The sequence below is a fragment of the Mesoplodon mirus genome (genome assembly GCF_964341445.2).
Source record: "Mesoplodon mirus genome assembly, chromosome: 3".
NCBI classification, from domain to species: Eukaryota; Metazoa; Chordata; class Mammalia; order Artiodactyla; family Ziphiidae; genus Mesoplodon; species Mesoplodon mirus.
In genome coordinates this window covers 85,536,134-85,563,718 of record NC_138978.1, presented here as the reverse complement: position 1 = coordinate 85,563,718, position 27,585 = coordinate 85,536,134, and the positions used below count along the sequence as shown (strand labels likewise).

Genomic DNA, 27,585 nt, shown 5'->3' with positions numbered 1-27,585 from the left:
CTTGCCCACGGTACCTGCTGGTAAACCAGAAGCTCAGAGAAATGTGAATTCTGGCACTAGCATCAAAAGTAAGTGTGAGACAGACATAGAGAACAGACCTGTGGTTGCCAAGGGGGAGAGGGTGAGGGAGGGATGGAGTGGGAGTTTGGGATTAGCAGATGCAAACTATGCAGATGCAAACAGAATGGATGAATAACAAGGTCCTACTATATAGCACAGGGAACTATATTCAATATCCTGTGATAAATCATAATGGAAAAGAATTTTATAAAATATATATATATATGTATAACTGAATCACTTTTCTGTACAGCAGAAATTAACACAACACTGTAAATCTATACTTTAATTAAAAAAATATATGGCTAGGTTAGGTGGGCCAATCTAACCAAATGCTTTTATATCTCAAAAAAAAAATCAATATGAGAGACCTAGAAATAAATGGCAGCCTGGCCCTGTGATTCTCTTACACACAGTGTGGCTACAATTTGAGTTGCATACCAGTGTTTGCGTTTGCTCTGGATTAGCCAAGAAGTGACCTCACCAGCATTTTCATATAAATGGCTGCTAATAGAAGTCAGCAAGACCCACTGTATCTTTTGATGTAAGATTTTTCTTAAAAATGACATCTTTGTATCCTCACAGTAGCACCCAAAAAGCACTTTAAACTCACAGGGAGGTGGGCTGGGAAACACTTCTCTCCAGGTGCAAAAGTGACACATTCTGTGCCCCCAAGACACAGCATCACAGAACAACTCTACTAAACATCCAGGCATATAGAGCAGTGGCCACTACAGGATCCCTTCCCAACCAGTGTGCTTCGGTTTTGTCCTCCATGTTTGTCAGGGAATAAATTAATCCACCGGAGGCATAATATGTGCTCAATAAATGTTTAATAAATGCATGAAATGGGAATAAGCAAGTGACTTCAAGTACCTAAAATTCTTAACCCAGATCTAGGTTGTGGTTCTGAAGGATCACACCTCTGTGATCACGCCCATTTCCTTGCAATGACCTCATGTCTACACACATTGTTGTTTAGTCCGTTTAACAGACTTGTTGCCAGTCTGTGTGAACTCTAATTAGAAAATCACATTTAAGAATATTAGAAAAAAATGTATTTAAAGTTTGTCTTATAAAAACAAGAAATATTTTCATTAGCATCTTTGCCTTGGTTAAAGGAAAACATTGTTGGACCTCTGCAGCCTTGCTTGTGTCCTACCTCCAAGGGCACATCTGAACCACCAGATGAAGCTGGCTGCCCAGGGCCCAGGAGTTTGTGCCCTTTCTCTCCTCTACTCAATGATGTCAAGGAATAATAATAACCTGTTTCATCTGTGTGGCTCAAGGTCTGCAAGGCCCAAAGTATTTCACTGTTTACCCATGAGAGGATGTTTGGGAGAATTGCTTGTGAATCTCTAGACACGGCCAAGGTGCCACCCCAGACTCATGATCCCCTTAAAACTGGAATGTATTCAAGGATGCGTGAAGTCCTCAGGAAATCAGATGCCCCATCTTTGTTTAGGTCTGGCATAACCTTTTATGTCACTTTCTCTTTTTCTTCTATCTCCTTCCTTCCATGTATTTATTAATTCAACAACTATTATTGAGTACCTACAGTGTGCAAGGGGCTGATTAGGAACTGAAGATTCAGCTGGGAATAAGACAATGGTCTTTGCTTTCATGATTTTAATGTACTAGTGAGAGGGTAGGGTCATGAACAAGGGAACTGATTAATTAATGAAATATCCTCAGATTATAGGTATTAGGAAGGCAGTAAAGAGGGTGCTGTGATAGAGAATCATGTGGGGAAAGTGTGTTCTTTCTTATGTACTGAAATGTGTGTAAATGGACAGTTGTCTGTAAGTGTGTGAATAACACTGAACCAGGCTTTTTGTGGCAGCTCCTAGAGGAAAAAGCTTAGGTTAGTTTTCCTGGTAAAGGAGGAAAATGAAAACTTAAAATGCCAGGGCAATTCATCTTGTGAGGAACTCAGAGAGTAAGGGATATCCATCTTGTTTATCATAGTGTGTCCAGTGTACAACAGCATGCTGGCATACAGAAAATGCTCCAAAAAAAAGTAACAGTTGATGGAAAAACCAACCGACCCTGAAAACATATGTTTATAAGACCAGTTCTTTCTTTTGTCCTAGGTAGAAGAAAATCCAGCAGTCTTGAGTGATTTCCAGACACCTTTCCGTACATGGCAGACTTTGATGGCTTTAGGCAGGACCTTCTGGGAAGGCACCTAGTAAAAAGTACAATACGTTCAGGGATGCATGGAGAACTTTCTTCACAGCCTCATACAGGAGGTCAAACCATAGGAGGACACCTCCTGGAATTATCAAGACATTGATGCTGGCAGATTGGATGTTTGGGTAAGGATTATCTCTTGGGACCAGATTGCTATTTATCAGAAGAAAATGAACACTCTTGGCCCACCCTGGGAAGGGTTCATTAGGAAAACACAATACCCAATTATAGCATTTACCTTCTAGTAATTTATTTAATTGTGCACACATCAGTCTCTCACTCCAATAGACCATAAACTTCTCTTGGGGCAACCTAAAAAGTCTGACAGGAAGAAGGGGTCAAATCTTGTCTTGAAGCTGTATTTTCATAATAAGCATGTATTTTGAGATTACAGGTTTTACATGAATAAAAATAGCATTTTCACTCTTTCCATTAGATTTCACACTTTTTTTAACTATCATCATCATCACGTGATTGGGTAGCTTTGAGGTGGCTGCTGAAGATTATGGTCAGGCCAACTCCTGCGGCCCCCTACATGTAATTTTATTTATTTATTTATTTATTTATTGTTAGCTCTGTTGGGTCTTCGTTGCTGCACGCGGGTTTTCTCTAGTTGTGGCGAGCGGGGGCTACTCTTCATTGCGGTGCGTGGGCTTCTCATTGTGGTGGCTTCTCTTGTTGCAGAGCATGGGCTCTAGGTGCCCAGGCTTCAGTAATTGTGGCTCACGGGCTCTAGAGCACAGGCTCAGTAGTGTGGCACACAGGCTTAGTTGCTCCGTAGCATGTGGGATCTTCCTGGACCAGGGCTTGAACCCGTGTCCCCTGCATTGCCAAGCAGATTCTTAACCACTGTGCCACCAGGGAAGCCCCCCCCACAAGTCTTTTTCTTGTTGATTTCTTAAATCCCCAATGTTTAGCATATAGTAAATAATTGTTGCATTGAGCTTAAACACTGAGAATAAAGAAGTAATTTTAAAAAAAGAAAACATAGTTATACAAGTGTTAATCTTATTCCCCAATACTTGTATTTTGAATGTGTTTCCCATCATTAGTTATTTTTGGCATTCCCAATGTGATCTACAAGAAGCTGCAACAGGATAATCATACTGAATTCAAAAAAATTCATCTCATGCCATCTCCAATAGAGTGTACTGGAGACCACAGGGGAGAGTAGAGAGGCATATTGTCTTAGAATCTTTAAATTTAATATTTAAATATTCATTTAAGTGTGTGAACAACAAAGATACCCTACCGGCTGGACGCACGTCAGACATTTATACCTACTGTCCCAATCCTCCCTCTCCCACCCAAACCGATTGACCCCCCGAAAGCCCCCCAAGACCGGGGAATCTCTAGAGATAAACTGTCATGAAAACCCCATAAGCTTTCCTTCCCCAGGATATGGCATTAGAGAAGTGATCTCAGCTAAAACGATTATCGCTGGGCTACTGCCAACAGAGAATATTGTATTCCCGGCTTAATGATAATACAAAAAAGAAAATGTAAGTTGAATCCAAATGAAATATAATTCTATCTGCTTTTTATCCAAGTGATTTCGGTGGACAGAAAATAGGGGCTCTGCTGAGAGCAAATTAAATGAGTCCTGGGATACATCACAGTGGCTTTTAGGGTGGTGAGGAGGGTGGGTTGGAGAGGGAAGGAAGGTCACACCCCCTCCCCAAAGGCAAGTCTCTGAGTGTCTGAAAAGAGAGGGAGGTGAGGGTAGATTGAAGCCCTGCCTTACTGATATTCCTCCCCAGAGGAGTGTTCTTCCCTTGGAAAATCACTGCTGTAAGCAACGGGGAGTCACAGAAGATTCTTGAGTAGGCGAGTGGCAGGACCAAAGTAGCATTTAGGAAGCTGAATAAATATTTGTTGAATGAATGAATGATTCAGATTAAGGGCAAGACAGAGACATGAATTTGGCTACTTCTGAATATGGATTTTAATAAAGGATTTAGAAAAAAGGATTAGAAAATAATATCCAATCAATACCATAATTATAGTTTTAGGTTATTTGTAGCTTTCTATCTGCTTATTCTTAGGTTAATGTAACAAATGTAACAAAGGTGTTAAAACAGATCTGACTTGTGGAGGTGATAAAATGCAGCTCTACTTTTGTTTTTACTGATGACATTTATTTTGTGTGGCACTCTTTTCCTGTCCTGGATAAACACGATTCACCTATAGGTAATAGACTGTCAGTCCTGTGGTCATTTTAAGTCACAAACACGACCTAAGACACATTAGAACACACAGCTCTGGGAATAATTAAAACCCTGAATTCTATTTAATGTCTAATCTTGCTTTCCCTGGCCCACATTTGTCTGGCAGCCCACATTTCCCCTTTATTTCTCTTTTCTTTCTTCTCCTTCCTCATTAGGCATACTCCTAGGGTTGGAACACAGAGAAAGGGAAGACGGGCGCAGGAAATGATCTTACTTCTGCTGTATCTGCCGTTCCTTGGCTTTGTGCTGAGTTAGGCTCATGTTTAAAGCTGACATTCTCTTGAGGGCACTTTCGGATTCTCTGGAGATGTGTTTGTTGATGCCCCTTTTTCAGCTGGATGCCCACCCTCTCCTCTGAGAACCCACCCACACACTGCTGGGGTCCCATTGCCCTTTCTAGGTGGTCCTTTAGGGGGATCCTAACAGCCTTAGGATGGCAGACTCTTGATCCTGGGGGCTCTGCATTGGGAAAACACGTGTACTACTGATGGAGGGGGTGAAGTAATTTCCCAGACAAAGTGGCTAGTTGCCTTGACGCCATCATCCCCAACACACTTTCTCTCCTACCCTTCATATTTTCTGGGGCAGAAGTTAGCCCTCAGCTCACTGTGTCTCCCAAACTTCAGACAACACCTGCCAGACTCTCAAAGTGGCCATGTTGAACACCTCCAAGGCTTGACCTCCTTTATTTCCTCAGGGGATGAGAGGTTTTGAGGTTCTTAGGACAAATTTCTCCAAAGAAATCCTTCTCTCTAGATCTTTCCTCTTGCCTCCCATTCTTCCAAAACCTTTTATACTTTGGAAATGCAAAAGAAGCCCCTGCATAAATATTCTGAATTTTTAAATCAAACCTCAGATTTCTTTTAAGAGTCTTCTTGTGGTAGTCTGTGTCATATATACCTTGGTACCTGAGAGCTATAACATCAGTCCCTCTAGAGAAATTGAGGTGAGAAGTGTTCTATTTAATATCAAGTTACATTCACTTTAAGTAGGGCATTCTATACAGCAGCTTTAATTCCACTCACTTAATATTCTTGTCCTTTCAAAGTCTGAAGTTGAAAGAACTTCCAAAGTACTCAAACTGGCAAATGATATCTGCAATCTTTTTTCATTCGTAATTCATTAATTTATTAAACATAAAAATTAAAAGCAGAGTGGGCTGCTACTTTTCACCTAATAGGTTAATAAATATTTTAAAGTATGGTAAAACTTAGTAATGATGTGAAAAAAACTTTCACAAACTGTTAGTGGAAGTAAACACTAATGCAAAATTTTGGAAGGTAATTTATTAACATACATCCAAATTTTAAATGCAATCTCTATTGATTGCAACCATTGCCTGACCTTCAGAGACAGCTCTGGGTTGTGTAGAAGATTTCACAATTTGAGGGGCACTCTTTAAGAAAGAGAATGAAAAATTAGGAATACGAAATTGGATATGAAAGCAAATATTTACTTAGAATGAGAAAAAAATTTACAACAAATTACAAATTTTAAAATGCTGACTGATACCAGAAACAAAAAAATCCAGAAAAATTACATGATGCTTTGTGAATAAATTATCTTATACACATACTTCTAGAATTTCTTTTGAATTTTGATATGATTCAAGAATTCTGAATAAATATAGAAAATTATCTGAAATTAAGGCATGCACAGGAATAATTAAAATGTGTCAAAACACTTCTACATTGCATTATGCTACTTGATTATATAATCACATTATTTTTATATTACATATATTGATTTGTTTATAAATATGTATAGTGATTTTGTCCCTGGGTTGTCTCTTTAAGTTCTTATGCTCCATCAATGGATAATTTTTCACCTCTTTTTGTCTAAAACTGCTGATTCTCTTCAGGATGTGATGTGATCCAATATGTTGGATGTATAAAATATGTAACCAAACAAATAGACATGGTCACCATGGGATTCGCACTGGTTTGTACCCTACAAACCCAGGAATTCTGATAACTTCTATTTTATAAGATTTACACCGAAAAAGAAAAAATATATTGTGGGTTTAGAATTGCATACATTGCTTATCAAGTATATTCATGGCAGGACAGAACTTTTGCCTAGGCATCTGTGAGAATCAAATACTCTGCTTATAACTGTACATATCTGAATATTGGCAGAACTTTCTCAGACTAGCTTCTGCTTCACACGTTTGAGAACTCGTTTCTCCTTCATTACCCACATACTTCCAATGCCTGGTGAATAGATCACATGCATGTCCCAGTATGGCCTCTGGCATTGCCAAAGTAGGCAGTGGGGATATTGCCTGAAGCCATCCCTGCACCAGAATAGCTAGCAATAACTTAACTAGATGTGAAAGTGAACCGCATAAATATAACCTTCTTAATATAAACCCTATGTGTCTTCAACTCACCTTCCCCTTAACTAAATCCCAAGCAGCCCGTGGTCTCTCTAACACCAACCTACAAAAGAGCGAGTGTAACAGAGCGTAAGTTGGAGAGGAAAGAGACTGAGGTCCTAAATGACTGTGGCTAAAATAACTTCCACATTTTACAAAAGCATGTGATCATGTGAACACATTGCTTGGGCCCCAAACAGGGCCTAGAAAGGGGCCTGAGCACATGAGGGGCCTAGATGTCATTAACTTCAAGGTCAGTCTGCCTTGCCAACCAGGAAGGAACCCTTTTTGGATGAGCCTTCTATTCACAGCACACTTAAATTTATAAGGTTTGTGCTCCAGGGTGTTGGTCGGCAAATGCAGGTTAGTTATGTTTACAGTTGGCTAACCTCTGACAAGAGTCAGCAATTGAGTAGAATTTTCCTAAGTCTTTATTTCCTAGCCTCAAGGGCTGAGGAAAGTTACTGACCTCGTTATGGTGATCATATACCATTGAAAGGTGTTTGACTTAGAAAATGAAGGTATTGAATTTTGGTAAACTAGCAAGAAGGAGGCTCATGGAAGGACCATGAAAGGGGTGGGTTGTGCTCAGACATTGGGAAAATTAAAGAGAGCTTGGGAAGATGCCTTAATGATCAGTTTAAGGACTCTCTTTTGTACCCTTTATAAGGGAATAGTCAGGAATAATTTCAGCTGGAAGTAACAGAATACTCAACTAACAGCGGCTTAAATAATCAAGATGCTTAATAAACTCTTAGAATAAAAAATCTGAAGATAGGTGACCTTATAATTCTGCTATTTTGGGACTCTGGGTCATTGTCTCTGTGATTCTCATGGTCAAAATATGGTTGTCACAGCTCCATGAATCATTCATCCAAAGGCAGAAAACAGGGGACAGCGAGAGAGAGTGTGTGCCTTTCTCCTTTTAGCAAGGAGGAAAAATCTTTTTAAACAGTTTCCCATCAGAATTCCTCTTTAGGTCTCATTGGCCAAAACTGGGCACATGGGCACCTCTAGGAGAAGAGGGAATTGGGAAAGTTGGTATCTGGCAAAGGGTCATGGGAGTTCCATGTTTGGCTTAGTCATGCTTCATCTTTCTGGGCTGAACATATGATTTCCCTGAACAAAAATATGGATTCTATTAGGAAGAAAACGGGAATTTCTATTTGGAGAAAATTAATGTTACATGCAGTTGGAACTTTTGTGTTGAATATCATAACACTATCCTTTGCTTAATAATTATTAAACTAACATGAATTGAGAACAAAACATGAATACAAACTATCAGTTATTTAGTCAATACTCTGTGCCAGGAATGGGCGCTAGCTGTTAGATGTATGTTATTTGCAACTAGCCCAGCCCTGCAAGATGAATATTTTTATTATTATTTTCAGAGAGATTAGATTACCTCCCCATTGGGGAAATAAGTAGCTGTATTTGACCTCTATCATTGAAGTCCTTGCCTTTCTTGAACTTCAAACGAATTAAATCATATAAAATGTTCTCTTTTGTTTCTGACTTCTCCTGCTCAATATTAGGCTTGCAATTCATTCATGTTGGAAAGGGTATCAGTAATTCATTTTTTAATTACTGTGTATTATTCCATTATTTGAAAATATCACAATTTATTTACCCATTGTACTGTAGATAGATATTTGGGTTGTTTCTAGTTTGGAGATATTCTGAATAAAGTTGCTATTAACGTTCTTAATGTGTCTTTTGGTGGACAGAAGCCCTCCGTTCTGTTGGATTTATATCCAGGAGTAGCACAGGGTATTTTTAGCTTTAGTAGATACTCTTTAAATCTTTAAAAGATTTCCAAAGTGGTTGTACCAGGTTATACTCCCACAGCAACTGATGAGAGAACCATCTGCCAGTGTTTGTTTGGTTTTGTTATATAGAAGGTGGTAAGAGGAAAAGTTGGGCAAGATAAAGGGGATTGTTAGCACTGCGGGAAGTGGGGCAGTTTGAAATTTTAAATACAGTGGTCAGGATAAGCTTTCTTTTTTCTTTTTCTTTCCTTTTTGAGAAGGTGATGTTCGAGAAAAGTCACAAAGGAGGTAAGGGATTGATCAATGCAGGCATATGGAAAATGTCCTGGACAGAGGGAAGAGCAAGTGCAAAGGCTATGAATAAATGCCCAGTGCCTTCAAGTCAAAGCAACAGGTCAATGTGGAAGAAGCCAAGTGAGTGAGGGGGAAAGCAGTAGAAGGTAATATAAGCGAGGCGGATAGAGCCAGAGCCGGCAGGGTCTTGTAGGAATAGGGAGGACTTGGGCTTTTACTCTGAGTGAAATGGGGAGTCACAACAGGGTTTTGAGCAGATGAGTGACATAACTGACTTACATTTTCAAGAGATTGTTCTGACTGCTGGGTTGAGGAGAGACTGTAGGGTGGGAGCAGTAAGCTGTTGCAGGAGTTGACAGTGGCCTGGACGAGATGGTGACAAAGACATGTCAAAACTGGTCACATTCTGGATATATTTTGAAGGTAGAGCCATTGTTATTCTTGGCATCACCCGCTTTAGTATTAGCAATGCTATGATAATAATAATCATTTTCAGCCTCTTACTATGTCCCTATTCTCTGTTTTATTATCCTCATAAACTAAAGCTCGAAGACATTAAGCAACACACATTTCATAAGAGATAGTCCAGGGGTTCAGTCTTAGCTCTAGCAGATTTCAAAGCTCTTAAAACTGCTTTATCACCTGTTTCTGGTTTCCTTTCTGCCTAGCCCACTCAGTGCCTTATACATAATAGGTGATCAGTATCTTTATATTGAATTAATTAATGACACCATTCACTTTTTCCTGTACTTGCTGAGATTAAACTATATGTTTGCTTCTGAGGTTTTTAAAAAAATGTTGTTTTACTTTATATTTATGTACAGTATGTTTTGGTATATAGTTCTATGAGTTTTCACACACATTTGTACAACTACTACCACAATCAGGATATTTTCATCACCCCTCCCCGTAAATTCTCTTATACTGCATCTTAGTCAGACCCTACCCTCACCCCTAATTCCTGGCAAACACTGATCTCTTCTTTGTTTTTATAGACTATAAACATTAGGGCACAGGTTTTTGTATGAGTGTTAGTGTGCATTTTGCATTTTTCTAGGGTAAAAACCTAGGCTGGGGCTTCCCTGGTGGCGCAGTGGTTGAGAGTCCGCCTGCCGATTCAGGGGACGCGGGTTCGTGCCCTGGTCCGGGAGGGTCCCACATGCCGCGGAGCGGCTGGGCCCGTGAGCCATGGCCGCTGAGCCTGCGCGTCCGGAGCCTGTGCTCCGCAACGGGAGAGACCACAACAGTGAGAGGTCCGCGTACTGCAAAAAAAAAAATAAAAATAAAACAATTATAATAATTAAAAAAAACCTAAGCTGGGTTTGTTGGTTCATATGCTTATTGTGTTTAACTTTATAAGAAGCCACCAAACTGTTTTCTAAAGTGGCTGTGCCAGCATTTTAGTTGTGAATAAACACGGCATAAGCATACTTTAAAAAATTTACCCCCTGACCTTCTAAACCCAGATATCTTTCCGTTTGGAGACTGTGTTATTGTGATGTAACTTAAATATAAATAACAAAACTTGCTTGCAGGATTTTGTGGCCAACAAGGAATTCCTTATGAAAGAGGCCTAAGCTTTGCTTTTCTTTCAGGGATGTTGTAGAATTTAGACAATCATCATGAGATGATGAATGGAAAATTGCCTCAAGATATAAGAACATACATTAATATTATTATTAAAGATGCCGTCACTTATTAATTAAATGAAGGCAATGTTTACCAAGTAGCTAATATAGTGAAGGTATTATGTTAGAAATGGTCTATGGAGAATGTAAGTATAAAACAGAGGTCTTATCCTCATGGCATTTATACTCTGCTTAAGGAGACAAGTAAAATGTAAAAGAATTTTAAATAACTGATTCCAGTAACACAAGAGTATGCATTACAAGGATTTATTTAACTTTTCAAAATGGTTGTACAGACAATAAAAATATCATACTTATCTATTAAACATCCATATGTATATATATTTATATGGTGAACTGTTGCAAAGTATATAAGTTTCCTCTTACAATACATATTGTGTGAGGTTGACAGGTCCAATATTATTATATCCGTACCTAAGCAGGTGAGGAGATTTGAGCTGGGTTTGGGAGAACAGTGGAATCTTGGTATTAGAGAGGAGGGAGAGAACATTCCAGACAAATCAAATGTCAAGAACCAAAGTGCAGAGTTATAAAGTGCAAGGCATGTGCGGGACCTGTGAATGAACCAGTTGGCTTGTTAACAGGTGAGTGGTAATTGAACAGTCACTATGTGCCAAGCACTAGGCTAAATCTCATACACGGGCTATCTCACTTAAATATCTCCTCAACAGCTTCGCAAAGAAACAAAGAATTTAGAACCTTCTATACAGTTACAAAGCTAATAAGTTGTAGACTTGAGGCTCTAACCCAGATAGTCTGATTCTAATTCTTCACCTCGACATTATGCTGTAGCTTAAGGCTAGAAAGGGAAGTCGAGGCCAGATTATGGAGGGCTGAGATGTTGGAACTTTATACCCAGAGGACTTGTGATTCTCCATCTTTTTCCCACTTCTCTACGTTTGAGGGCTAGGACACCTGGAGGAACTGCTCCTCAGTAAGTGGTTCAGTATGAGCACTGTTTGGGGGAAGAGCATCCACGTCGCCAGCCTCCGTGTGGACATGCTACTCACCTGTCCTGAGATGGTGATATGCCTCTCCAGGAAGGGCATCTCCTTTTTGAGGATCAGCGCTTTAGACAATGGGGAGGCGAGGAAGACTCTTAAACATAGAACATAGAAGGTAACAGTGAACGTCTGGAAAAAGAATTTGGCAGCAAGGTGTGTAAAGAATTAGACACAAGCAACGGAGGCAGAGAGTCCAGGGAAGAGACTACTGCAGCATGACTCAGCCTGGGTGATGAGGCCACAGCTAGGCTGGAGGCACGGGAGAGCTTTTGGGAAGGGCAGACTGATAGGACTTGGTGCCCAGGGGGATTTGAGGGTGATGGAGAGGGAGGAGGTAGTCTCTAAACATTTTATTACTGTGCTTCCTTCCTGTGTCTTCCAGGAGAGCTGACTAGCCTCGGCACAGCGTCCCTGGGCCCTCAAAGACTATCGCCACATCGGCCATGGCCACTAGAGGGCTACCTGGCCTCGTCTGCTTGCACCCAGGGAGGGCAGCTCTGCTGTTTAAAATCCAAGCTAGGCTGGCCCCAGAATGCTTCCGGGGAGCTGGGGTTTAGAACAGTTGATCTCCATTGACACAGAAACTTGGAAGGTCTCCCACTCGATTGACAATGGCTGGAAACTGGGCCTAAGATGTAGCGATGAATTACAGAGCGCAGGCTCTTGGGGACCAGGAGGCGGGGAGGAGGAAACAGCTGCCTACAAAACCCCGGCTAGGCCGCAGCCCTTGGCTTGTCCTGGCCCCAGGGGCCCGAGGCTCCAGAGATTCTGAATCCCTGCTTACCGTGGTCTCTCAACTGGGCCAGCAGTTGTTATGTTCCTCTCCTATCCCAGGTTTGAAGTGTATGTGAGTGTGTACACGTGTGGATGCATATGCATGAGTGTGTGTATATAAGTGAGTACGTGTGTGCATGTGTGTACACATGTGGGTGCAGATATGTGAGTGTACATGTGTGTATGCTTGTGAGAGTGGGTGCCTGTGAGCGTGCTTGCATGCGTGCCTGCCCTGCAGGCGGAATGTTAATGTTCGTTGCTTGGCTTTAGCCCAAAAGAGAAACAAATAATGAGGTGAATGGAAGTAAGCTCCAGTCTGGGCTTCAGCACTAATTAGCTGCTATCAGTTTTGACAAAGAGGGCAGACAATAGTCACAAATGAGCAAAGGATGGAAAACTCAGCGACCAGGGTTGTACAGGGGGCTGGGAGGCCACCTAGCAGTCTCCTTGGGCAGGCAAGGCCGTCTCAGAAGGCCAGGTGCCTGGGTCAGGCGGGTGGATCCTTCCTGCCCTTTGGTGCAGATAAGTGCGTGACCCCAGCATCTCTTCGGGCTGGTCTTGATCTTACTAAGTGCCACTTCACTTTCTGATGGGCTGACAGTTACCCACGTCACCCTCCCCTGGGCGGTTTTCTCCTTCTCTTTGTCAAGCTGGCCCCTGTCCACATTTCCCAGAGATGTGGTCACAGCCCTCTTACTCACCAGCTGCTTAGATGGCCCTGGCTTTGACCTGTGTCTGCACCTAGCCATGTTGTTTTGTCCTTAGGCTCCCTGTGGAGGGTTGGAAGCAGAATGGTAAAGGCAGAAGCACAGACTATTTAGTCGATTGCTGAGAAGTCGATTGCTCCTTAATTTCTAGACCTGCGCATGTGCTTATGTGCAAGTGGGTGGGAAAAACGGTGGTAGAAGGTGACGTCAGACCCCCACCCCACAGGCAAGTCTTCATTCATCAGCAATAGCTGGGGGCCCTGTCCGTGGGTTTCCCACAGGCCCAACTCCCATGGGCTTCAAAGACACGGGTTCAGCTGGGGGATGAGTGTCCCCCAAGTTGCCAAAGTGCCTGCCCTGCCTTCAGAGAACAAGGTCTCTCTGTAACCAAAAAAATAGATTGTACTGCCTGGAAGTAAAAATATAACTTTAACCAGGTAAGACTTTAGAGCTGCTTTTTAAAAATCTTCTGCTGCAAGAAAAAAATAGTCCTATTTTAAAACTGATCCAGGGCTTCCCTGGTGGCGCAGTGGTTGAGAGTCCACCTGCCGATGCAGGGGACGTGGGTTCGTGCCCCGGTCCGGGAGGATCCCACATGCAGCAGAGCGGCTGGGCCCGTGAGCCATGGCTGCTCGGCCTGCGCATCCGGAGCCTGTGCTCCGCAGAGGGAGAGGCCGAAGCGGTGAGAGACCCGCGTACCAAAAAAAACCCAAACAAACAAAAAAACAAAAAACCGCACAACTGATCCATATTAATGCAATTCCTATCTAAATCTCTGCAAGTTTCCTTATAGGCCTAGATGAGTTTCTTCTAAAATTTATATAGGAAAGAAAAAGAGAAAGGCCCTAGAATAGCCAAAGCAATTTTGAAAAACAAGAATAAAGTGGGAGAATCACTCTTCTCAATGTTAGGGTCTAATATATAACTGCAGTATTGAGACAATGTATTGCTAGTGGAAGGAAGAGGCACATACATCAGTGGAACAGAATAGAGAATCCAGATATAGATCCACACAAATATCCCCCATTAATTTTTGACAAAGGAGTAAAAGCAATCCATTGGAGGAGAAATAGCCTTTTCAGTAAGTGGTGCAAGAGCGATTGGGCTTAAACCTCACACCTTATACAAAATTAACTCAAAATGGATCATGGTCTTAAATATAAACACAAAACTATAAAACTTCTAGAAAAGAACACAGGAGAATATCTTCTTGACCTAGGACTAGGCAGAATTTTTAGACTTGACACCAAAGCATGATCCATAATAGGAAAAATGTATAAATTGGACTTAATAAAAATTTTAAGTTTTGCTCTGTGAAAGATCCTGTAAAAAGAATGAAAAGACAAATTATGGCTTGGGAAAAAACATATCTGACAAAGGCTTTGGGCCTAGACTATATATAGAACTCTCAAAACTCAACATTTAAAAAAAGTACATCCTTCAGCACCGTGTTTTGTTGTTGTTGTTGTTTTGTTTTGTTTTAATTAATTAATTTATTTATTTTTGGCTGAGTTGGATCTTCACTGCTGCGCGTGGGCTTTCTCTAGTTGCGGTGAGCAGGGACTACTCTTCGTTGCGGTGCGCGGGCTTCTCACTGTGGTGGTTTCTCTTCTTGTGGAGCACAGGCTCTAGGCGCGCGGGCTTCAGTAGCTGTGGCAGGTGGGCTCACTAGCTGTGGCTCACGGGCTTAGTAGTTGTGGCTCACGGGCTCATAGTTGTGGCTTGCAGGCTCAGTAGTTGTGGCTCGCGGGCTCTAGAGTGCAGGCTCAGTAGTTGTGGCGCATGGGCTTAGTTGCTCTGCAGCGTGTGGGATCTTCCTGGACCAGGGCTCGAACCCGTGTCCCCTGCATTGACAGGCAGATTCTTAACCACTGCGCCACCAGGGAAGCCCCAGCACCATGTTTTACAGCATATGTTCTGTGGACCACCTGACTTTGGATCTTGGGGTGGGGAGTGACAGGTGAGAGCTTAGTAAAGTGCAAATTCCTGAGCCTGATTCTATAGATTTGGACAGGGCCTGAGAAATCTGCATTGAAAACAATCTCTTCAGGAGATTTTTTCTTTTTCTTACTATAATTTGAGAATTCCCACTGCTGTTCATTCTAGCAAACTATAAAGGAAGAATCACATTAGAAAGAAAACCTACTGGGACTGGCCACTTGTGCCCTGAAGAGGCCAAACAAAGAACAGGGAATATTTGAAGACAAACAACAAACAGGAGGTGTTATGAATAATTTCTAAGAAGAAGCGAGCACTCTCTAGATTTATTAGGGTGTGAATGAAATGATGATGTATACCCTCCCAGTCACCCCTTCCCCACCACCACACACACACTCAAGTGTGAGGAGAACTTGCTGTGTATGGAGAGATTTGGAAAAATTTCTCATAGTCCTGCTCAAGGGGCCTGGTATCCCCTGAGACATGTTCACAAGGGCTTGTGAGGGCCCAGAGAAGAAACTCTATGTGGAAAATTTGGGGGGCTGTAGTGGTATAAGATTTGCTAGTAAATGGTGTTCCATTCTAGAATCCTGGAACCTAAGCAGACTAGTAAGTGTTCAGAATGAGCTTCCCCGAAATGTGTCACTTTATGTGAGAATTATTTTGAGCTAAAGGCAATTGAGACCCTGGTAGTTCAAGAGAAACCACTACCCCTCCCTTAGCTACCTAGAAGAATTTAAATTGGGGATGTTCCCCAGAAAAGAGTCATTACCAGAGATAAATTTTATTGACATGGCGCCATCTGTATGGCAGAGCAAATATCTAATTACCAAACATTTGCTCTTCTTCTTATTGTCTTTTGAATGACCTTCCTGTCCTTGGAAGCACCAGGCCCCTATCCCATTCCTTAGCTCAGGATGACATACATACCTCATTTTGTCTTTCTGTCTTTGAACCTCTTAAAGTACGTGAGGTTTCTGACCCTGTCATGTATGTGGGGTTCCCATACATATGAAATTAAGTTTTTCTATTGTTAATCTGTCTCATGTCACTTTAATTCTTAGACCAGCCAGAAGAACCTAGAAGGGTAGAGGGAAGATTTCTTCCTCCTAAACAGACTCAATGCTTTCAATTGGCTTCTTCGGGGCCCATTGTAGCTTAATTCATACATTGTCTTAGGAAAACAGAATAGAGATGTCTGAAGAGAAGTGGGTTATACTTCTTGAGTCTGTGAGAACCAAGTGTTTCCTTCAGCAAAATGGATCCTCCTCTCTACTTTGCCAGAGAAGGAAGATTGAGTGGACTTGAGGGATTATTGGAAATAAGCCTCCCACCAGCACCATCAGGAACTGTTCTGAGGGCAGGGGAAGAAGTCGTGGTGGTGCACGAAAGGGAAGCTTTGTTGAAGGCCTTCCAACTTCCCCTCACCGCTCTTGTCTCCTCTTGTGTTTGCTTCATACTTCTTATCCATGAGGGAACCAGCTCTCAGTATCAGATCCTCCTGTCTTTACACCCTTTTCTTCAGTGTTAACACATCTTCCTAGGCACAACTTTAGTTCTCCAATCTGTTGTCTTATTTTTAGTCAGTGACCCACATACTTGGCATGTTAACCTTCATTTTAGTTAACACCAGATGAAGCGATCTCAGTTCCCCTTCTGTCCTCATCCAAAAGTTGGCCCCAAACTAGTTCAACAAAATCTCTGAAGTCTTCCTGGGCTGGGCTAAGCAATGTGTGCTCCTTTAGTGATATGATTTATACTGGCTCTGTGATGGGCACCACATCACACAGCTGCAAGCATTGTTAGGGAAGCATTTGATAAGAATGACTACTTATTCAAAATTTGCCCTCAGATTGCGGGAGTGACTATGGATGACAGTTTGGGGGCATCCGCAGATGCTTTAAGGGGTTCTTTAACTCTGAATTTTATAGAGGCAATAAAAAGATTTGTTGAGAATGACTAACCTTACATGTGAAATGAGAACTGTATCCAGTTAACTAAACAGTTAATTATATCAGTTAATATTTAAATGTGGTATCAACACAATAAGCTTCAAGTGGCATCAGGTACGTTGTAAGTTAAAATGCCTCTATCTTAGGGAATTAATGACAGCTTTAGATCTGGCTAAAGAAATGACTTTATCTGAGCTCAAAGACCTCTTTCCCCACTCCTTCCCCCATTATCCTTATTCTAAATTGCTTACCCATCCTCTCGTATGTCCTCTGCCATGTTCCATTGGAATGGTTCTTTTTGGATGCAAACTGTAGCTGATGTGGTCATTGGGTCCATTGTCCCCCAAGAGCTCACTCATGGTGACAAGCATGTCCAGGGCCTGAGGGCTGGAACCCAAAGGAGACAAGGGTGGAGTGTTGCTGAGCTAACCAAGCATCTATGTCCTCTCTATTTTCTCTCCTTGGACCATGAGAGCACACAGCTGCCTTGCTTGGGATTACAAGTTTGTGGGCCAGGGCCTGGGGCTATGGAAACAATAACACCCATGGGACTAAGCCATCACTTCTCTTCTTTGCTACGTTCACTTCCATCACCAGAGCAAAAACCACAGTCATCCTCTTCCCCCACCATTTCTGCCCAATCAGTCACCTCTTCCTAGGCTCACCACACTCTTTCGCCTTACTTGCCCGAGGAAGAGGGGGTCTCTGTTGGGATGCACAGAGGGTCCTGAGTTTCTAGTGACACTACTCTGTCCTTCCTTGCCCCAAGCTCCTTCTGCTGATTGCAGAGAGTTCTCAGTTTGCAGAGGCTACTTCTTTCAGTTCTGCTCTCTGCAGAAACTGGCCCAGCTGCTATTTGGGGGATGGTATCTCCCGCTGAGGTCTGCATGGACTCTGTCCCTGTAGGCTACAGGGATGACAGTGGGGTTTTTTTGTTTGTTTTGTTTTGTTTCGTTTTGCGGTACGCGGGCCTCTCACTGTTGTGGCCTCTACCATTGCGGAGCACAGGCTCCGGACGCGCAGGCTCAGCGGCCATGGCTCATGGGCCCAGCTGCTCTGCGGCATGTGGGATCTTCCCGGACCGGGGCACGAACCCGTGTCCCCTGCATCGGCAGGCGGACTCTCAACCACTGCACCACCAGGGAAGCCCCGAGAGTGGTTTTTATGTCCTTGGCTTTTGGGTAGGAAGTGAGATGCTTTCAGATTGAGTATAAGCGAAAACAGGTTTTCCCCTCTGAACTGAGATCCTTGATACTTCCTGTGTTGCAATAACAAACAGCCCTCCTAGCTGCTGCCGGATATGGATTTGACTGTTTAACCCCTTCAGGCTTACTACGCAGGTGGGGCTTGGAGAGTGGGAGCTGGGGTGCTGCCCTTTCAAGTAGGCTCCATCTACGGAGCACTTCCTATAACTCCCTTCCTGCTTTTGTAATCTTGGCAGGACAGAGCTGCCACCATTCCTCTTTGCCAAGCACTGTCTCTGCTCAGCACCTCCTGTGCCCTCTCTAATTCCCCTCTTCCTTATAAAATCCAGCTGCCTGTTGAGGCTTTGTGCTGATTAATAGTCCCTTAAGTATGAAGGTATAACCTGCCAGTTCAAGGGCACATTTGTCCAGAGCTAAGCCAGACTTACATCACAGGCAGGTTCAAATGCCTAGGAATGGAGTAGAGTCTTTCCTGCCCAGTCTTATGGCTAATGCCTTAAATCTTTCAGTTATCAGTGTCAAATTTAGATTTCTAGAAGCTTTCTGTTATTTAATTCCAGCCAGGAATCATTTTCCTTGCAGGCTGCCTGTCAGGACCATCCTGAATCCTTAGAGGTGGGGGAAGGGTGGTGGAGCTGCGTCAAGGTGTTCTGTCCCTAAGAGTTGAGCTATACCTGGTTATAGAGGCTGCCTGATAAAGTCTGAAAAGCTGTAGGCCAATAGCGAGGAGATTATTTTTGTGGCTCGTGAAGCTGGCTGAGTCAAGCGGAAGAGAAGCTGGGGTGCTGAAGAGAGCAGGTGAGGGCAGATAGTCACACTGAGTGAAGGACAGATGGGCTGAGGGTCAACTGAATCTCATCCACCCAGACTTTCCCCTTAAGCGCACCTTGGGATGCTTCACTGGACAGGGGATGTGTCCTTAAATGACTGACATTAGTAATCTGTTGGTCTTTCTGCTTTTCTGAGAAAGACTCTCTTAGTGGGACAGGATCAGGGCTGGAGCCCTTGACCCCTGCCCACCCTTCACACTCCCTCCCTTTGTTTGACTCATCCCCAAGGGTATTCTAGGATTTCTCTAGAAGAGGGGCTTACTGGTGACCATCTGCTTGAAGCAGGTAGGTAAGGTGATGGATGATAGGGAACCTGTTTCAAAGCTGCCCAGCATGGTGGGCAAACTGCTTATCCTTGTGAGAAAGGGTGGGAGAAAAGAGTAGCTCTGGAGGCAGACTGCCTGAGTTCAAGTCCCAGGGGCGCCACTTAGCTTTCTGATCCTGGACAAGGGTCGTAACCTTTATCTGCCTCAGTTTCCCCCCATATGAACCAAGAATAATAATTTGGGAGATCTGTCACTGGACTAGGGCCTGGAGTGGAGAAGGACTGGCAAAGGTTTGAGGTGGGTGGCAGGCACCCACCTAGATCTCTTTAGGGAAGGGGCACCTGGGGACACCAGGCAGCACAGGAGCCCACTGGGGGCCCTGGATCCTGGCTGAGGTTAGCAGCAGATGTGGGTCAGATGTCAGTTCTCGAGTGTTGTGCTAAGGCCCTGGGGCCAGGAAGGAGACTAAACTACACGAAGTGAGTTAGGCCCTCACTGCTTCTCATGCCTCAGGATTACATCTATGGCCTCATGAAAGTCAGATCTGAGGCCCCATCTTGGAGTTACTGAGATGAACATATCTGGAGGTTAACCTTCAGTCTGAAGATCTTTACTGGGATGACCACAGGCTCTGACGGCAGGAGCTAGAGTCAGCAGACCCAGGGGAAATGAGGTGGAGCTCACGTTGGAATCAGCCTGCAAACTCTCACATCTCTGGACTGATTCTGACTGTATTCGTTTGCTAGGGCTGCTGTAACAAATTCCCACCAACTGGGTGACTTAACACAGTAGAAGTTTGTTGTTTAAGGGTTCTGGAGGCTAGAAGTCTACGATCAAGGTGTGGACAGGCTTGGTTCCTCCTGAGGCCTGGGAGGAAGACTCTGTCTCATGCCTCTGTCCTTGATCCTGGTGCTTTGCTCCCAACCTTTGGTGTTCATGGGCTTGTGATATATCGCCCCATCTCTGCTTTCATGTTCATGTAGTGTTCTCTCTGTGGTGTGTCTGTCTCTGGGTCCAAATTTCTCCTCTTTATTGGAGATAAAGATGCCCTCATTATAGATTATCACCTCCTTTTTTTTTTTTTTTTGGCTGCACCATGCGGTATGTGGGATCTTAGCTCCCCGACCAGGGGAACCCTTGCCCCCTGCATTGGGAGCATGGAGTCCCAACCACTGGACCTCCAGGGAAGTCCCATATGACCTCATTTTAACTTGATTGTCTCTATAAAGACCTTATTTCCAAAAAATATTACATTCTTAGGTACGGGGGCTTAAGGCTTCAGCACATCTTTTTTGGGGGAGAAAGAATTCAACCCATGATACTGACCAGGTGGGAACTGGAGGGAGGATAGTAGAAGGTGAGTGGGAATCATCTGAGAGCCCAAAATTGCTCAGGAAGGACATCTTGGCTCCTTCTGACATGCTTTCAAAACTCAAAATAACACTTGAAAATTTTTGAAAAAAAGAAAGAAAAACTCACAGGTATATCAAGAGATCCAATCTTGAGAGATAAGTAACTTTCAAAAAAATTCTGATAACACAAGTGGAGGTGATCCTGAAGAAAGGAATGATTGTGTCTGCAAAGAGAGCTGTTTGGTGAGTTCTTATCATAAAGGGTCATGGGCAGAGGAGCACAAAATCAAGAACGAATATAACCCGCAAAAGGAAACTGAGAGTGAAATGCATCTTGCAAAAATACTTAGGGTGATAAAATGGACTTCGTTACACAGGTGTAGAGCAAGGAGAACAAATGAGGCAGAGGTGATGTATGGTAACTAAACTTACTGTGATCATTTCACTACATATATATACATATATCCAATTATTGTGCTGTGTACTTTAAACTTATATAATGTTCTGTCATGTGTATCAATAAAACTGGAAAAGAAAAGAAAATGTTAATCGAGTAACTTCAAAAATGAGAAAGTGATTTTTGTTTTAAATAAATGAACTTTATCATAAAAAGTAACAAATGTGGAAGAGACACTGCATGGGGCAGAGGATATATGTCAGCAGATGATAATAGGCAGGTGTCTATTTTGTTCTGAATTCTTTAATAGAAAGAATACATCTCAAATTGTAAAGGCAGTTCAAAGATGGGCAAAGAGGAAACATCCAAATATAGATGAGCTGACAGAAAGAAATCACATAGCTGTCTTAAATGAGTTCAAAAATTTACCCTAGACTAGGGGTTGGCAAATTTTTTTCTGTAAACGTGATATTTTAGGCTTCGTGGGCCATGTGGTCTAGGTTGCAATTACTCAAGTCTGCTTTTGTAGTGTGAAAGCAGCCACCGATAATTTGGAAATGAATAGGTGTGGCTGTGTTCTAATGAGACTTTATTTATAAAAACAGGCAGCTAGCCAGAATTGGGCTGGGCTGTAGTCTGTAGATCCCTGCACTGAAGCAATGACAACCCCAGAAAATGAAAAGAATCATTGTAGGTCATCTCTGAGGAAGCTTAAGGAAAGAGGAATCATCCAGAATCTGGAGAAGGGCGGAAAACAAAAAGGGGAGATTATTTTTCTTTTTAATTGAAGTATAGTTGATTTATAATGTTGTGTTCATTTCTGCTGTACAGAAAAGCGATTCAGTGATACACACACACACACACACACACACACACACTCTTTTTAATACTCTTTTCCATTATGGTTTATCACAGGATATTGAATATAGTTCCCTGTGCTGTACAGTAGGACCTTGTTGTTTGTCCATTCTGTATATAATAATAGTCTGCATCTGCTGATCCCAAACTCCCAGTCCATCCCTCCCCCACCTGCACTCCCCCTTGGCCACCACATGTCTGTTCTCTATGTCTGTGAGTCTTTTTCTGTTTCATAGGTAGCTTCACTTGTGGCATATTTTAGATTCCACATATATGTGATATCATATGGTATTTATCTTTCTCTTTCTGACTTACTTCACTTTGTATGATAATCTCTAGTCCCATCCATGTTGCTGCAAATGGCATTCTTTCTTTCTTTTTTTATGGCTGAGTAATATTCCATTGTATATATGTACCACATCTTCTTTATCCATTCATCTGTTGATGGACATTTGGGTTATTTCCATGTCTTGGCTATTGTGAATAACACTTCTGTGAACACAGGGGTGCATGTATCTTTTTGAATTAGAGTTCTGTCTGGATATATGCCCAGGAGTGGGATTGCTGAATCATATGGTAATTCTATTTTTAGGTTTTTTGAGGAACCCCCATACTGTTTTCCATAGTGGCTGCACCAACTTACATTCCCACACCAACAGTGTAAGAGGGTTAAGGGGAGATTTAAAACCTGCAATCCACTTAGTGTCATACTTACTTCTGACACATTTTCAGAACAAATTATTAGATAATCCTATTCGACAAATGTTATTTGAACACCTACTTTGCACTGTTCTAAGTTCTTAGGCATAAACACAACAGGCATGGTTTTTGCCCTCAAGGAATTTTTTTAGTCTCAAAAAGAGAGAAAGTGCTTTTGTAAGCAGTGATTGCAGGGGTATTGAATGTCCTGAAAGGGGAAGAGCAAAGGGCAAATGGTTTAAGTGAGGGGATCTAACTTGGTTTATGGGGTCGGGGAGGCCTCCCTGAGAAAATTGAGATTTAAAGTTTGAGGAATTAGCCTGGAAAAGGGGACAAAGTAGGAAAACATTCTAAACATAAGAAGGAGCTTGTGCCAAAGCTCAGCTTTGGAAAGAGTCCTCAAGGCAGTGAAGGAAACCAAAAGGGGTACAAGTGGCCAGAGGACAGATGAGAGAGAATGGACAGAACCAGCCTGAGTGGTGGGCAAGAGCAAGTTCAGGGCTATGCATTTGGTCATTTCCCTGACACAAGCCTAGCAACACTGGCAAATGTAGAAATGAAGTGATTATGACAGAACTGTGCTTTTCATCAGCTCGTAGTGGCTCCCACAATCATCACCCCTTTTCCAGATGCCGTTGAGCCAGCCTCTTAGCTGTTCTTCCTGCTTCCCGTCTTAGTTCCCTCCAGTTTGCTCCCCATCAGATACATCTCTAAAATTCAAATCTGATTATATCACAGCCACGCTTAAAAACCTTCAGTGGATTAACTACCATGGTCCTTGGGACATCAGTGTACATGGATTTTAATGACATTTAATTTACTCTTTTTAAGTCTTTGGGTGATAAATTCAATTTGTAGCTCAATGTAGAGTCTTTAATGGAATTCATGTAAGCTCCCCCTGTAGTTATGGCATCTAGAACTTGTGGCCTACAAGGTCTCTGTGTCAGGGGAATGTAAGAATAAAAGAATCATACTGGCTCTTAAATGACTTGGCCCAGAAGTGACATCACCTTCATTCACAGTCCATTGGCCACAGGAAGTCACATGGCCCCAACCCAATTACAAAAGAGTCTGGGAAAAGCAGGGGAGTACATGGCATATTTGGTGAGAACTGTCTTTGCCACAGTGTGTTACTGAGTTTATATCTGTCATAAAACATGGATGGTTAGTTAATATGCCTGATAGGAGAATTAATATTCAAAAATATCTCAACTGGGTAGAAGGATAAATCTAAACTAACAAAAAGATATTTAGGAGGATTCAATATAAAATCTTATACCTAGGTGAAAGGTTGGACTTGATGACCACTAATATCCCCTTCTATGTCCAGATTCTATGACTGTCTCATTTATATATGTCACTGTTCACAGGATGGGCAATAACTAGAAAGTTTTAAATGATTCTTTTCAATGGTAATGCTCATCTAAGAATGCCACCATTCAATAAGCCACATGTATGTATCGATGTTTCTGCTCCTTGATTTTGTCCCTGAACTACCTTCAGCAGAGCATGGGCAGCTCTTGGAGCAGTGGAGATGAACTAATGCTTCTTCATTTACCTTCTTTTGTCTGGTGTCTCATATGACCAAAGGGAGCCTGTGAAGTATACAGCCAGATATAGAGAGGAAGAGGGAAGCAGCATTCATCATGTAATGATGCAGTGCTGATGGCCCATGTGGCCAAACCGTGGCTTTGGCCTCTTTGGCCCTCTGAGTGAACCAAGATTCAATGCTGTTTGAGGGCTTGCAGGGAGGAGAAGAGGGCCACAGTTGTGTTGACCCCCAAATAATTCAATTCCAGTGGAAAATAGCAGAAGACTAGGACCCTGGCCCACAGATATTCCTCCATGGTGATCTTATTAAAAAAAAACCCCAAATCTGACCACATCATTCCACCAATACTCTCCAACTGTCCTTATAATAATATCCAAACTCTAGATCATGGCTTAGATGGTCTGATTCTTGCCCCTCACTCCAACTTCATCTCATATACTTGTTCTAATATTTATTTCTTGAGGGTAGAAACCTTTTCTTGTGGCCTGTTGCATCGACAATGTTGAGAACAGTACTTGGCATATACTTTAATAACTATCTGTTAAATAAATGAATCCAGATTTGACTTCCAAATAACTTGACTGAATTCATGTAATGGAACCTCTCATCACTAAATTCTTAAGAATAATCCCTTTTTAGAAATTCCATCCCCATATCCGCATCATGCTTTGGAAATGAAAAGCATTAGTTTAATTAATGAGGGGATAGCTGAAGAAGTGAAGAATAATATTGAATATCATGTCCAGTTCAAACTCCTTGGGGGAATTTGGTTGGCAGGATGGAATTACCCAAGTTGGACTGTGCCCAGTGCACCAGGCTTAAGTTATTGGATAAGAGTACATTAGAAAAATGAATTTTGGCAGCCAACAAAATATTCTCTTTATGTGGAAGTAAGTGACCTTGGATTTAGTTTCTTTTAAAGACTGGTTTTCTCTGGCAGGGGCAAGAGATGATACCTTGAAGGAGCGAGGATTTTGTAATGACAACAGCAGTACCAGGAAGCTTGGGGGTGGTTGTCCTGCGTCCATCTCTCAGCATCCAGTAGAGTAGGAATGTGATGGTCCAAATCTGCTTCTTGTTTTGCCAGTATTTGGTCTCTTCATCTGGAGAATCAGCCATGATTGTAGCTGACTGTATTCCAAGATTCGTGAGCCTTGGCACCTGAATCACTTACCTATGGATAAAAAGAAACCATTTATTTATTCCTTTCTTCTTTCTCTCTTCTTACTCCCCTGTTTAACTGTCCCAAATTGTCAGCAAATGAGTCAAGTGTTCAACATTTTTTTTCACAGAGACTGAGTTTGGAAAAGCTGATACAGTCATCATACTGTTTCTCAGCGAGTTTACCGTGACATTCTGGGATTTTGAAAAGACATCTTTTCTGTGTCAAGCCATCCTAGGGTAGCTTATACTCCTTTGTTCATTTTTGGCAAGACAGATGGAGGATAGGGCAGTAACACAGCAGGATGAAAGGGAGAGAGTGGCGGGATGAAGGGAGTAGACATGGATGTCGGCAGTGGAGGGTGCAGACGGGGCAGAGGGTAAAACAGCAGGGAGGGCTGAGCGACCTCCTCGTCTGAACTGCTCCATGTTCCGGCATGTCCCTAAAACTGGAAAAGAACTTAAACAGTGGAGGCCTTCTCTGAGGTATCTATAGTCTTTGCTAATAAGGTCATAAGTAATCACCTTTATCGTGAAACTAAATAGAGTATGTGATGCCAGTCATGGTGGGGTTTGGAGGAAAACACCCCAAAACACCTCCCCGACCAGCCTGGTCTGGTGCCTACAAGCTCTGCTCTCATCCTTTCTTTGCTCAAAAGCCCTGTCTCTCCAAGCCCCTGTGAAAATGCTGGCATTTTACCTGGGAGGGGAGGGAGGTCAGCTGACTGGAATGGGGTCGGTTTCTTTGGCTGTCAGCTAAGAATTCAAGAGATTGCAGCTAGAGAGTTTGGAATAGGGGCTGGGAGGTGGCAGCTGCAATTGCTTTCACACTGGAGAGCTCTGGGGCGGCAAGAGCAGCAAAGAAAGACACCTGTTTGGGGCCAATAAGGTGAGTCAGAAGATTAGCGGCAACAGGTGTGAGCTACAGGAGGACCATTGCTTTGCTTCTCCCCTTCAGATCTCCCACAAGACTATCTCCTGTGGCCACCCTGATGGGACACGTGCAGGGAAGGGAACTCTGGGAAATGCAGTTCTGCCTCACCAAGTGGACACTTATCAAGCCAGCCTGCCAGGCCAGCTGCTTCCATATCCTGCAGACTTTCCATGACACCACATCGCCCCTCTCCAAATGGCCTTCTAAGTTATTTGTTCATTCTTCCTAGTTCAGCCTAGTTTAAGTATTGATACCACAGGCCTCGAGCAGGGTTAGTGCTGGGGGCAGCATGGAGGAGGAAGACTCGGAGGTTAGTGTCTTCTCGGGGAGATCCAACCACAGATGAAACTCCAGCTGCAAAGGAAAAGGGTCTCATCCTTGGGGTGTATAGAGTAGGGGTCAGGCATTTTGTTCTTCATTTCCCCTAGCCGTCCAATACCTCCTCACATAGCCAGCTACCAGGTGCACTTATGCAGTTTCTGTCCTGCACAAAGATGTCCAGCCAAGGAGGAAAATAGCCCTACTTCTCTCATTGGGCTCACAAGTGCTTCAGCCTTGAGGAATAAAAATTGTTTCCGATCCAAGGCCCTAAAGGAGGCACATTTTTACAGTTTGCACAAAGGCACTGGATGTGTAGCTGTGCCCCTTGAGTCACATGCCTGTAGCTGTCTCACTTTTTTTTTTTTCTTTTCTTTTCTTTTGGGAAAGCCGAGCCAGTGTGGTGTGCCTGGACTTCACAGATTGCCCTCAGATGAGCTCAGCTCCTGGCCTTCCTGTCTGGAGCCTGAGTGCACCTCCAGGTGAGGAAGGTAAGAGCTGAGAGGAGGAAAGTCCTCCCAAAGCATCGGTACAATGATACCTTCATTATGATTTTGAAGTTTCTCCTTTTCTTTTTGAGGATCAGCAGAGCATTTCAATCAGAAACTGAGCTTGATAGAGGAGGATTTGGGGTGTGTGTGTGTGTTGTAGGAAGTGAGGCGATAGAAGCACATTTTCAAAGAACCAACTTCCCATCAAGATGAGAGGCAGACTGTTGACTGATTTTGGCTACATACAGTCTGTGAGCTCATAGAATAGGAATGTGCCTTATCAGGATGCCCTGATAGCTTAGTATCTACTGAGGATGCTTCTTTCTTTCCTGCTGCCTGTCATGGCTCAGACCCACCTGCTTTAGCACTTCCAGCCTTTTGCTCTGATGTCCCTCTGAGCTTTTGCTTTGGCCCTTATAGCCTGGCACACTCCTGGTGGTGCTATTATGGGATGGCTAACTGGAGCTGGGTTTGGACAATTCTTCATATTTCCTTTTAAGCATCAAATGAAATACTGAAAGTATGTAATGCTTGTGATTAAAATTGTGGTGGAGAGTACAACTGGCCCACACCA

At 42.9% G+C, this 27,585-nt stretch overlaps 1 protein-coding gene across 1 annotated transcript in view; it reads left to right on the top strand.

Annotated features, from left to right (window-relative positions):
• LOC309801187 (uncharacterized protein) overlaps window positions 1–27,060 on the top strand; it is a gene marked incomplete at its 5' end in the record, with an annotated part of 63,276 nt that extends 36,216 nt beyond the window's left edge. The window contains one exon of the mRNA XM_082615698.1: window positions 26,911–27,060. The remainder of the gene's footprint in view (window positions 1–26,910) is intronic.
• Between the last annotated feature and the right edge of the window lie 525 nt (window positions 27,061–27,585).